The sequence below is a fragment of the Triturus cristatus genome, chromosome 4_1, assembly GCF_964204655.1.
Source record: "Triturus cristatus chromosome 4_1, aTriCri1.1, whole genome shotgun sequence".
Classification (NCBI taxonomy): domain Eukaryota; kingdom Metazoa; phylum Chordata; class Amphibia; order Caudata; family Salamandridae; genus Triturus; species Triturus cristatus.
The window spans coordinates 851,368,949-851,382,202 of record NC_140585.1 but is presented as its reverse complement, the minus strand read 5'-3'; the positions used below and the strand labels follow the sequence as shown (position 1 = coordinate 851,382,202).

The following is a 13,254-nucleotide window of genomic DNA, read 5'->3' as shown; positions in this document are numbered from 1 at the left end:
ACAGCAAGAAGTAGAATGTACACGTAATGTAAACTGAATTTATATAGCGCAGTATCACCCAACGGGTATCCTGGTGCTGAGAAAGTACCTTTTTGTTATATGGCGTAGTTAATTGGCCACCCTAAGATGAGGTATACAAGAAATTGAATGGAGGGAATGAACCAATGTGAGACTGCGGGGTAAGTTGGTAAAAAACTACATCTGTGTATTTCTCCTCCCTCGGGAACAGCCAAGTCTTCAGTTCCTTCCAGAATTGCATTCATTTCTCACTTTGCCTAATGTCGGTTGGAAGTTCATTCCACAGCTGTGAGGCCACGGAGCTGAAGGCTCTCCCTCCTGTCCTAGTTCTTTTAAATGTTGTAGTGCTGACCAGATTTGCTGTTGACGAACTGAGGTTTCTTGGGGGAGTACACCACGAGAATTTTCTCTGCAGTGGTCTAGGACCCAGACCATGTACTGCCTTAAAAACGACGCAGAGAGATTTAAAATGTATCCTCTGCCGAATTGGAAGAAAATGAAGATCTCTTAGGGCCAAAGATGCAGAGGACTTGTGCTGCTGGTTTAAAGCTAGCTTTGCTGCTATTGTCTGAATTCTTTGTAGCTTTAGTATCAAGGAATTTGGAGCTCCAAGATATAGAGAGTTACAGTAGTCCAGCCTACTCAGAATAACGCTCTTTACTACTTGTATTCTGGCTGAGACTGGCAGTAGCGGGAGACTCTTTTGTAAAGCTCTAATCAGAAAAAAATCAGGTGCCAACTGTTTTGTTTACTTGTGAGCCCAATTGAAGATTGTTGTCTATCAGCACCCCCAGATTACGTACTGTTTTGGCTGGGATCAGCGGAGTGTCTGTTGGGGTGATCTGGAAATCAACAGATAGGGGACGAGCTATTTTGCTCGTAGTGCAATATACAGCTTCTGTTTTGTCTCAATTGAATTGGAGGAAGTTGTTTCTAAGCCAGTTTGTGGTACTCTCCATGCACTTATGAAATTTATCCATGAGGATAGTTTGATTTCCTTCCAACGAGAACACAAGTTGTGTATCATCAGCGTTGTTGACTAGTTCTATTCCAAAGGACTTGATGATAGGAATAAGTGGACGCAAGTATATATTGAATAAAATCGGGCTAATTGCTGAACCCTGCGGGACCCCGTGTTGGACAGAAGTCTTCGGAGATGTGAAAGGTTGAATACTCACTGCCTTGGTCCTGTCCGATAAATAGGATTCAAGCCAATTCAAAACTTGACTTTTGACACCGATGTTTCTAAGTCTTTTTAGCAGAATGCTATGGTTCACCGTATCAAATGCTGCTGACATGTCTAGCAGCACTAATACGACTGATTGACCATTGTCCGCTCGCATTCTCAAATCATCAAACACAGTCACTACGGCTGTTTCGGTTCCGTGCTCAGAAGGGAATCCGAATTGCAATTCATCCAATAGATGATTGTCCTCTAGATAATTGGACAGGGATTTGCTGACCACTCGCTCAAGAATCTTTACCAGGTATGGTAAGAAAGAGATGGGTCTATAGCTAGACGGACAAAGGGGATCAAGTATTGGTTTCTTGAGTAACAGGGTCACTAGTGCCTGTTTCCAGCATTCTGGGACATCACCGTTGCTCAATGATTGGCAGCAGATTTGGCGTAACCAGGGGAAGAGTTCCGACTTGAATTCCTTCCAAATCCTCTGTGGGAGGGGGTCCAATGGTGACCCGGAAGAGACAGTCAGAGCTACATTAGTAAACATTTCCTCTGTGGGAGATTGAAACCACTCCAGAGTAGGCTGACGGTCTCTGTCTATGCTCTCGTCTAGTTTCTCTAACACAGTTAGCGCTAATAAATCACTCTCCTCCTTCCTATGTGGCTTATTTTCATCCTCCACCCCGATCTGGTTCTTTAGGTTGGGGCCGCCAATGATTTTATTAATCTTTTCATCAAAATAAATTGCCAGATCGTCGCATAGCTTCTGCGTAACTATGGTCTTGTCACTTACACAGGCCGGCTTAGATAAGTCCTTTACTATGGTAAAAAAATTTCTTGCCTTATTCGGTGCTTCTAGGATAGATTTTGCATAATATTCGGCCTTTGATCTAACAATTGCTTCCTTATACATATTGAGTTGCGTGTTGTAGTTTCTTTTATCTAATTCAGCATAGAGCCTCCTCCATTTTCTTTCTGCCTGTTTACATTCCTTCCGCAGTAATCCCAAATCCTCACTATACCAGGGGGCAGACGGTTTATCTCTATTCTTTAGCCTGTTTACTGGTATTCTTTGTTCCACAGTCCCATTTATTTGAGCGCAAATGGTTAAATAATTTTCTCCCACTGATTTATTGGAGTCAAATAGATTTGTCTCCGTTAATAATGGGATTTTTTTTTTTTTTTTTTTAGTAGTCTGTGTCATTCCCTTCCCTGTCGAAAATTCCCAGGGTAGGTCACTTTATTATATGCTCTAGGTAGGACTAGCAGAAACTGGACTAAGAAGTGATCAGTCCAACATAGAGGCAGTACTTCGACCACTCTGGCCTCGGTGGAATTTGGCAAATATGAAATCTAGGATATGGCCTCTTTGGTGTGTGGATTCTAACACTAATTGTTGCATGTTGAGACTCTCACATGCTTGTACTAGTTCTCTGAGTGCCATGTTCATGTCCCCATTATTCAGAGATTGAAGTCACCCAAAAAAATCAACCTAGAGTGGGTTAATGACATATTATACACAATGTCAATCAGTGCCTGACATTGAGTGCTCTGTCCTCCGGGGGGCCTGTAGCACACAATCCCTGTGTACACCTGTCCCCTGTCTTCCTTCAGGGAGAACCCTAAAACTTCTGCACCCTCAACATCATCGATTAGAAGTGGAGTAAAATTCAATTTTTCTTTAAATATTACTCCGACCCCTCCTCCTCTTCCATTTATTCGGGGCTTATGAAAAGCTTTGTACCCTAAGGGGCAAGCTAGCCCTAATCCCACTATTGAGTCACTCCAAGTTCATGTTTCTGTCAGAAACAAAGCATCAAAGTCATGAAATTCCAACATAATAAAGATCTCTTGATGATGCTTGACTAAGGATCTGACATTGATTAGCCCACATTTTAGGTTATCTGGAGGAGGGCCTGCCAAGGAGATGTTTCCTTTACCCAGCTTAGCCGCCATAGGGCCCATAACATCTCGCTTACCTATGTGTAAAAGTTGTTTCCTTGAGTAGCGAATTCTGCTGTTACCGGGTATATGGTTTTACTGACGGGCAGCTTGGCTGGCGCTGTGCTGTGCGCGGTCGGTGCGCGGATGGGCGCAGACGGGCTTGTCTCTGGCATGCCAGCAGCACGCCCGCTGCGCACTTGCATTCCCCTGCCTTAAGTAGAGTGGGCCATTAGCAATAATGGGGTAACCCTATGTCCCTCAGAACCTGGGTATGTATGATATTTAAAGAAGTGGTTCTGTCGGGAGAGTGACATTTCCTCTGTTCAATGTGTGTAATACATCCTGAATTTGTAATTTCCAATAGCAAACATTACAAACTTAATGTAAAAAAATGTAGAAAAGGGTTCAAGAACACTTTTCACGAACTAAATTGGGATAAATGGAACACACCATAAAGACAAAGCAATTTTAGGTCAAAAAAATGACTAGTGTATTGTATGAATAGTATGTATACATATCAATGCATATGGCTGTCAATAAGGCAATACAATACACGGCGATGAAGTGATTGAAGTTCAGCAAAGGTGACTTGTGGTGATAGGTGAAAAAGTGATATACATATACTATACAATGGGTAACATATACGACAATACAAACAAGCATTGGCATAGCCAATAGGTCTCGACTTTGGGACCTTATAAGTGTTTAGCCATGCAACAGTTGCATAACTAAATACTTATAAGGTCCCAAAAGCGAGACCTATTGGCTATGCAAAGCGGGCGTGCGGCCGAGAAAGTGAAAGTGATCGCGATCACGATCAAACATCAAAGCAGCCGCGAAAGTGAAAGTAATCGCGGTAAAGCACAGCGCGCGCGCCCGCGCACATGCACTGTAGCTCTAGGCTGGCCTGGTAGCACTTTTTGGAGCCCTCTCTGCGCTGGTCTGGCGAGACCTAAAAACAGTTATGTTGAACTGTCCATTCATACAAGCATGACTTTATAATGGGGGTCAGGGAATCTGCATGGACCAGTGTGACTGCAACGTCGACGTTTCGACCGTGGGCGGAAGTGCAGCTTAATATGTGTCAGAGGCGGGTCTTCATCAGGAATGGGGGTAGGGAAGCAAGTGTTGACAGCCGCAAGGAATAAATGCCCTGCAAGTCACTTGCAGGAGCAGAAGCAGACTGAACAGGTCATGTCTCTTCATATCGTAACGATCGCTTGAGGGCGGCGTTGGCAAAATTACTGTTTATCTCGTCTCCCACCGGCTGGTGGAGCACGTTTGAGATAACATCATATCCTCAAACCACAACCTCCTGGTGTAGGTCTACCAGCTCCTCAAAATCGGAATCAATTCAAGATCCCAATCCACTGACTCAATAAGATCCCGGGCATTTATTCCTTGTGGCTGTCAACACTTGCTTCCCTACCCCCAGTCCTGATGAAGACCCGCCTCTGACGCATATTAAGCCTTATTGACAGCCATATGCATTGATATGTATACATAATATTCAGACAATAAAATCGTCATTTTTTTTTACCTAAAATTGCTTTGTCTTTATGGTGTTACATTTATCCCAATTTAGTTCTTGATAAGTGTTCTTGAACCATTTTCTACATTTTTTACATTCAGTTTGTAATGTTTGCTATTGAAAATTAAAAATTCAGGATGTATTACACACTTTGAACAAAGGAATTGTCAGTCTCCCGACAGAACCACTTCTTTACATATTAAGTAGAGGGGGAGCGTTCTGGACAAGATCAGCTAGAACGCTGACCAAGATGGCGTGCGTTAGGTGACCCGCTCTGACAGGCGGAAGTACAACAGCTCACCCTGGTCGGCGGACGTGCAAAATGCGCAATGGGTGAGTAAAGCTAAATTTTAGCAGCAAAAAATTTTAATAGCGACATTCCTTGCACTCTAAACAGTACTCACTGTAACGTTCTTAGGCAGGTTTAAAATCACCATAACAAGTTTAAAAATCAATTTCTAGAAAACCAGTCACTACACAATTGTGCTAGGCAGTGTTCTGTTTCAATCCCGTTTCAATTTTACAGTAATGTGGACGTCACGCACACATCAAATATTTTCAATCGCTGCACGCTTGTATTCCCCTTCCTTAGGTTGGTGGGGAGCGATCTGGACAAAATCAGCTAGAACGCTGACCAAGATGTCGTGCATTAGGTGACCTGCTCCGACAGGCGGAAGTACACCAACTCACCCTGGTTGGCGGACGTGCAAAATGCGCAATGGGTAAGTAAAGCTAAATTTTAGCAGCAAAAAATGTTAGAAGCGATATTCCTGGCACTCTTAACAGTGCTCACTGTCACGTTTCAAAAAGAACTGTTGATGGACAGAATGCAGAATAATGTCATACATTCACCCCAGTACAGAGATCTGGGCCTAAATCCATCGTTTTTTTGCTCACCATGCCATTCCAGTTTGGACCCAGCCATATGCAAATCAGTCTTCACCCTGTGCCCCATGGGAACAGTCCAGCCCGAACTGCCAGGCCAGGTCCTCCCTGGACTGGAAACAAGCATCCTAGGACCTGTTTCGGGGTATCACCCCTCTTCAGCCAGGATAGCTTGAGTCCAGTGGCATGGAGAGCACGGGACTCACGTCTGAGCATACCCGTCTCACTCGGGGTGACAAGTGCAAAAAGAACTGTTGATGGACAGAATGCAGAACAATGTCATACATTCACCCCAGTAGAGAGATCTGGGCCTAAATCTATCGTTGTTTTGCTCACCATGCCATTCCAGTTTGGACCCAGCCATATGGAAATCAGTCTTGACCCTGTGCCCCATGGGAACAGTCCAGCCCGAACGGCCGGGTCAGGTCCTCCCGGGACTGGAAACAAGCATCCTAGGACTGCTTTTGGGCTTTCATCCCTCATCAGCTGGGATCTGCCGGCTGGGAGCACCTGGCTTGGCTGTTCGGGCTGGACTGTTCCCATAAGGGACAGGGTCAAGACTGATTTGCACATGGCCAGGTCTAAACTGGGGTGGCAAGGTTAGCAAAAGAATGATGGATTTAACCCAGATCTCTTGACTGGGGGAAAATGTTGTGATTTGTTCTACATCCCAGCCATCAGCTGTGTGTCTTTTGCTTAAATTTTAAATGTCCCGACAGTGAAAATCGTATAAAGTTGTGTTTCACTGTGGCAAGGCTACCTGCCCTTAACCTAACACTGCAATATCTTATTACACTTAATAAGTGATGAATTCAGTTGGTGAGCAGATAGAAAAAACTTTTTCCATCATTTGAATTCTAATTTAAAATCTTCTTTAATGTGTAGTGTAGTTCCTATATCCCTGATAGGCTCTGCGCATTGGAATAATATACACTATAGATTTGACATAGGACTAAGGTCAGTATGTCTCTATCGAGTACATTAAACTTAATTACTTGTGTGTGCCAGCTAACTCAGAGGTCACTAGAAACTTCTCGAATATACAAGAAGGGATTAGTTTCTGACAACCGCATAAACATGACAACTTTGTTTCCCTTAGAGTCGGAACAATCTCAGAGCCGTGGAAACAATAGATAACAGTTTCACTCAGTCAATCGTGCATGCTTTATTTCTACAGAGTTGCACAGAAATAGAGAGACAGGCTTTTCAATAAAAAGGGTTTATTGAACAGTCTTATTTCTCATGCAAGAGATATGAACTGCTACAATCGTAAGACAGGCTGCGAAGTACAATATGTACAGAGTTAGCAGTAAGATAAAATAATACTGCAATAGCATGGTTTGTAGCTATGACCTATATTAATTAAATTACATACATAAATAACACAGGCTAAAATGTGGATACTCATCTGATGCTTCTAAATAGTTCTACCCAGTGTACCTAACCTAAGTGTAGTACGAGGTAAGAAGTTTTCTAAAGTATAGCTACCTATATCTATAGCTTTAGTTTTGCCAAGAGTTGCCAAAAGTTTCTCTAAGTTCTAGTCTGCTCCATACCTTAAAATGTGCGAGGTTGGAATCTCTTTTCCAGGACTCGATATCTAACATCCCGCAAGGGGAGTCAGAAACACTGGAGCTGGATTCTCTGCGAAGAGGATGACAGCGTCTGGTCCGTGTGTCAGGCTGGAACTCGATTTCCTTCCGAACTTGCCGTGGCGAACCGCAAGTAGGCAGTCGAGCTGGATCGTGCCGGGACTGTGGTTTGCCAGGGCAAGTACAGGTATATTTATACCTTGAAGGTATTTAAGAATGCCTGTATTGAAGTAAAAGTCGGGCATCGGAACGTCATGAATGAACCCCTAAGGAATAGATGTTCATGCATACTAAATGAGTTCTTGGAGAAATCAATATCCAAGCAAGGGAAATTCATAAAGGCTTAAGAGCCCGGTTTTCCAAGAACTCGTTGTGGCGTGGAAGGACGGATGTAGGAGACCATGCCTGTATTTGGTTAGCATGGACAATGCCTAAATAAGGTCTGGATTTTCTATGCCTAAATAAGGGCAATATGAATTGTACCTATGTAAGGGCATAAATCAGGAAACCTATATACGGAATCTAAATCTACACACAACACCCACTCCAATTTCGTATGAACGACATTATTAAATCCTAAACATGTCTAAAAGAGAATATTGCTTGATAATCGAAAACATGCTAAAACAGATCTAAAAAGCATATGTCCTAAAAATGCATTACAAACCCATTGCTATGCATAAGGTGCTGTACATATTAAAAGCAATGTTCAATTCTAAGCATATGCGTACATTGAAAATGCCAACAAGAATGAATCATAAATATATACAAAGGATGAAATGGCTCGTTAACACAGAAGAAAAAAGGGGCGAAACCATTTCATATCAGGTTAACACAAATCAATTGTTGATGTGACAAGGTGGTATAATGTCCCTGAAAGTTTTCAAAAAATTCAATAGTTCTACCATAAGCAGATTACTGTGCCAAAAAAATGAAAAATACAAATCTGGAAAACAAAATTAATCATAGGAAAAAAGTTCCAAAGTTAGTCCTTTGACGAGAATGAAGGCCAAATTCATATTCTCATCGGAACACTGTGTGCCTGAATCAAAAGTCAGTGTGCCTGGAGAAAACATGAAATCTTCTATTTCTGTTCATAAAAATTTGTCTACCGTTGTAGGTGAAAGTAAGAATACCTCGTTTAGAAGGCTAACTGCACATAGATGTGAACTATCGCCTTCAGCATTGGTCACATCAGCAATGTTTGAATCGGATGTTACCTGCGTGCCTGTTGTTTCCTCACGTACCTCAGCAGTAGCAATTTGTGTCTGTGAGATCTCAATGAATGCCGTCATCAGGATTGGTAGCCGCTGGAGACAACACAGAGCATGGGCCATTACTGGGTCCAGCAGAGTATCGATATCTGTAGGCATGATTGATGGGAGTGTTAGACAGATGTCTAGCACGCATTCTTCACCGCTGAGCAGGCAGCGTAGAACAGGTAAGATGCAATCTTGCCAGATTGGTCTGAATGACAGAAAGCATGTGGTATTTAATTCTCGTAGACGAGGTAAACCCAAAAATTGGACGATGCGCTCACGACACTTCATCTCCAAGAGAGCTCTCTCTATGGTGCCTGTAGTGATGCTGGTGATGAGGCTTGCTATATCGTAGCAGTAAGAGCAAAAATAGGATCCCTGCAACGAGTGCTGAAAGGAGCGGCAGTCCGCCAAACACAGTGCACGAAGTTTGGAAAAATTCCCAGGACTGCTTGAAAAGGTGCTAACAGTCCTGCACACTTGTTCTTAAATACATGTACAATACCGCTCGTATCAGACATGTTTAAGATACGACCTAGCATTTCTGAGAAATGTACAGGACAGTTTGTATACAAAAGGGTACGTATCTCCGCAGAAGTCCTTGCGACTTGGAGATCATAGGTTTCTCTGGCCGAGGTCAGTGGCACTGTTTTTTGTAAAAGAATGGCTTTCATTATGCTTAGAGTATCAATTCGTATAGAAGAGATGTTCAGTGAAGGCCACAAAGGCGACTCCCTGACTGTGTCTATTTGGGGAAACAAGACTTGCATACAGCAAGTGACCCTGGATGTAACGGTAACTAGATATGGAATACCTGGCAATATGCCACAGCAGCTGTGATCATTCAACATAATGTAACTCCCATTAGAAAGTTGGCCAAAAATTGGATTAATCACTGCAGTTGGTGAACCTTGCAGGTGACAGGATAAGTTTGTAGTGGAACCATCACAGGCCTCATGTAAGTTAATACCCTAACAAAGGAGAGATCCGCTTAGTGTGTGTTCACAGTTTTCACCACTAAGAAACACTTCACATTACCCACTCCAACATCTATGTGTGTAAGGTAATTCCCAAGATGTCTTGATGTATCCTTTACCCAACCTTTCATATTTGCCAACTGGTATATGTTTTAGGCAATGCTGAAAATGGAAAGTTGGAACAGGCAGAGTAATTTTACCATGTATGATCCACTCAGTAGCTGGTTTTTCTGCCACTGTGAATGATAATTTTTCCAGTTTTTTAATGCTCAGCATAGTGTAGTCTGCTCCCCTTTGTGCCAGTCTGATCTGTTGATCAGTGAGTTTGAATTCTGAAAACGGTGCAGTACTATTGATTAAACGCCAAGGCACATAGCCTGCATGCAGGTTTTGTAGCGTCCAGCCTAATAGCATGATAGGACGTAGTTGAGACTGACCATGTTGCAACATGACCAAGTCCTGTTCCATGATGTCTATGACAGAAGACACAATGCTGTCCAATGAATATATTCTGGACAACAGAGTCGTTAACCCATTGTCTACTACAGAGAGGGTTTTCTCTAAATTAATACGATCAATTTCTCGTATTCGTTCTGCAATCTCTTCTTGGGTAACCTTCCGTGCTTCATTATAAGCAGCGTAGATACCGGCATATATGAAATGTTTTTGACACGGTTTTCTTGGTCCTAGCAATAATTCCCTAAGGTCTGCGCCTTCTTGAAGTAAAGTTAAGTGTTGTTTAACATCCTTCAGTGTAGCTTTCTGTAGCCAATCAAGGCAGAGTTTCCCTACACTGTATATTGTTACTGCCCCTGGATGCTGTCTTTGAACATAGAGTGGGGCTGGCCTATTGATAGTGAAACCCTGTGTTTTATTCAGGAATCGATCTTGACAGTTGTTTGTGTTTGCGGGCCAGAGCAACCATTTTTTCCATTCTGGATCTGATCTGTTGTGATGCAAAATATTATGTATGTTGACCTCCCCCCGTGTAGTGCTATTACTTGCAGGTATAGGTATGGTCGGTGTGTTCATGTCTTTGAGCCTGGATAATCCTAGGCAAGAGGTTTGTTGGACAGTGTCATTCAAAAACATAATTCGCTCAGGGATGATACAGGCCCTAAATAAAGCTTCTACCCCCTGTACTTGCCAATCATTTGTACCCCAGACAGTCTTTGTCTCAATGTTGTCTTTCCAAAAGTCGAAAACCTGTCTAGACAGTTGGGTAATAAAGGCGGCAGAATAAATCTGTTTCGTATTGGTTAACATATTTTTCGTTCCTGTCTTGTTCACATTTTTAAAGTAAAACGTTTCTTGTTAAGACAAATTGTAGCCTGAAAAATATGGAAACTTCATTGCAAAAAGGTTTTGAGCTACCCTTTGGAGGTGTAGGACAATGTTTCCATTGTTTATACATAAATACATTTCTAGGCGTTGCAGATTTATGCAAGAATGATGACCATAGTGGTTATAACAATACATTTGTTCATAGTCCGATGAACCCTCTAAATATTCATGATTTGTGAATACTGTAGACATCTCTAGATCAGACATCATGTTATTAACAGTCTCGAAGTCCCAATCATCAGAAAAGGTACTAGAGGTATTAAAGTCACTTAATGAAATCTTAAATAAATGTGGAATCTTCAAAAGCTCCGACGGGCCAAAAATTTCATATTGAGTTTAGTCCCAAACTATACCATCATGTATAGGAACGGCTGTGATATTCACTGCTGACAGGTCTCTTGCTTCATGAAGGGATGATTTGTGTGGCTGGAGAAGTAAGTTCACTCTTTTACTTGCTGTGTCCATTTGAATATATCTTCCATTTATGAGCATACCCAGAGATAATACCAGAGCTAACCAAATTAGAAAGAAGAATATTCCTAAAACAATCCATAGTTCAATCCATGGTGAAACCAGATAAGTCTTTTTCACGAGATGAAAAAAGTCTGTTGCTTGTTCTTTGAAAGTTCTTTTGCTGGCGTCATTTCAGGTTCACTTGGATCCTCAGAAAATGTATCAAAGTTCATGAAATAGCTAGAGGCAGTTCTATCAGTGGTTGGATTTGCTTTAGGATTTGTTGAATTCGCTGGAACCAGTTGATCACTTGTTACTTCGTTGTAAACATGTGTATCAAGACGAACTGTTATTTGGGTTTCAAGAGGGACATGTTCCATAGCTTTGTTGCTTAGTCCTTTACTTCTCACTGTAGAATCTTCAAAGGTGATAAGTCTCTCAGTTTGAACCTCTTGGATTGTAGCCAGCAGAGTGCGTCAGCTACATTGGCGGAGCCCACTTGGCCTACCGCTTAGTATCGGCCACATAGTGTGGTTTAATCAGGTTTTACCCGCAAGGGGCGGCAAAAGTACTGTTCTTGATCCGTTGATTGCTAGGACAGGTACTGGTTGTCTGTAAGAAGGCCCAAATTCCTTCTTGTCTGCGATCTTTTCTCTGACTAGATCACCAAGCTTTGGGATCCAGACAGGCCTTGCTGGGACGGCCGGATTTGCCTCAGTGATGGTTGGCTTCAGGAGCACGTTGCTTTGTTTTGTTCTTAGTTCATTTAAGTCCTGTAAAACAGCCAAATGATCTCTGATATCAAATGTCTTATTTTCCATCACTGTGCCTTGCATATCAAGGTCTGGAACCAACATTCTAGTTCCAAATAGAACTTCATACTGAGTGACTCCCCCTAGAGAACTTCTTGACAAGTTATTAAGTGCGCGCTGGACCCCATAAAGGTGTTTGACCAACCCATCACCCGAACCTAATACCCTAGCTATTATAGACTGCTTTATGTCCCGGTTTTTTCTTTCCACAACAGAATTTCCCTCAGGATGGAATGGAGAAGAATACCGCAATGCTATGCCCAAACTGGCCATGGCTTCTTTGTAAACTTGAGAGCTAAATGCAGGACCCTGGTCAGAATGTAGTTTGCCAATTGCGTATGTGCCGATAAAGACTTGCAAATCTTGTATAACAGTTCGAGCGTCAGCCGAGCGCTGAGGCCACATCCATAGGAACCTAGAACAAGAATCCACTGCGACCATTATATATTTATAGTTACCATCCCTTTGTAAGGGACCACAGTGGTCCAGGTAAACACAAGCTAACGGTTTATGTGAAATTAACAGGGGTGTCTGCGCAGGACGTTTCACAGTAGAGACTTTCATCTTCTGGCATATTTCACATTCCAAAACATAATTCCTGGTCTGTTTCCTAATGCCTGGCCACCAGTTTCTCTGTTTAATAATGATACTGTGGCGGAAACACCTGCATGGGCAGAGGCGATCCCTTCATGTGCTGCTAGGATTAGTCCTAATTTGTGTTCCATGTTTGGTATTACCCTATCCCCCACGCCAGGGATTCGAGCAAACGGAACATTGTTCGCATCAATTATATGTGAGTATTTGAGTGGAAATTTCTTAGGTAACGCTGCACCGCTGCCTTTGCTTGAAGCATTGACAGCCAGCATTATTTCACTGTCTATTTTCATTTTTGAACGAGTGATTGCAGCTATCGAAAGCCGTTAGCACAGCCCCTTTCGCGCCTTCATCAGCCAATGAATTCCCTTCAACGTGATTGCCATCACGTTGATGACTCAGCGTGTGTATCACGTGAGTCTTTTGTAGTCCTTTTCGTAACTGAACTACTTGTTCCTAAAGCATTTTATGCTTGATTGTGCCACCTTTTGCATCTTTGAAACCCTTTTGAAGCCAATTCTGTAAATATTCATTGTAAGATTAAACACAGTGAAAAGAATCGCACACTATGAGTGTGGGGAATTCGCGATCCGTGTTTTCAAGTGCCATCTTGAATGCTTGTAATTCAGCTCGCTGACCTGTACAATCTCCTAGAGATTGCG

At 42.5% G+C, this 13,254-nt stretch overlaps 1 long non-coding RNA gene across 1 annotated transcript in view; it reads left to right on the top strand.

The window, feature by feature from the left end:
* Positions 1-8,078, top strand: part of LOC146855653 (uncharacterized) — a 53,706-nt gene extending 45,628 nt beyond the window's left edge. The window contains exon 3 of the long non-coding RNA XR_014981361.1: positions 5,269-8,078. This is a non-coding gene — a long non-coding RNA (uncharacterized LOC146855653). The remainder of the gene's footprint in view (positions 1-5,268) is intronic.
* The last annotated feature ends 5,176 nt before the right edge of the window (positions 8,079-13,254 follow it).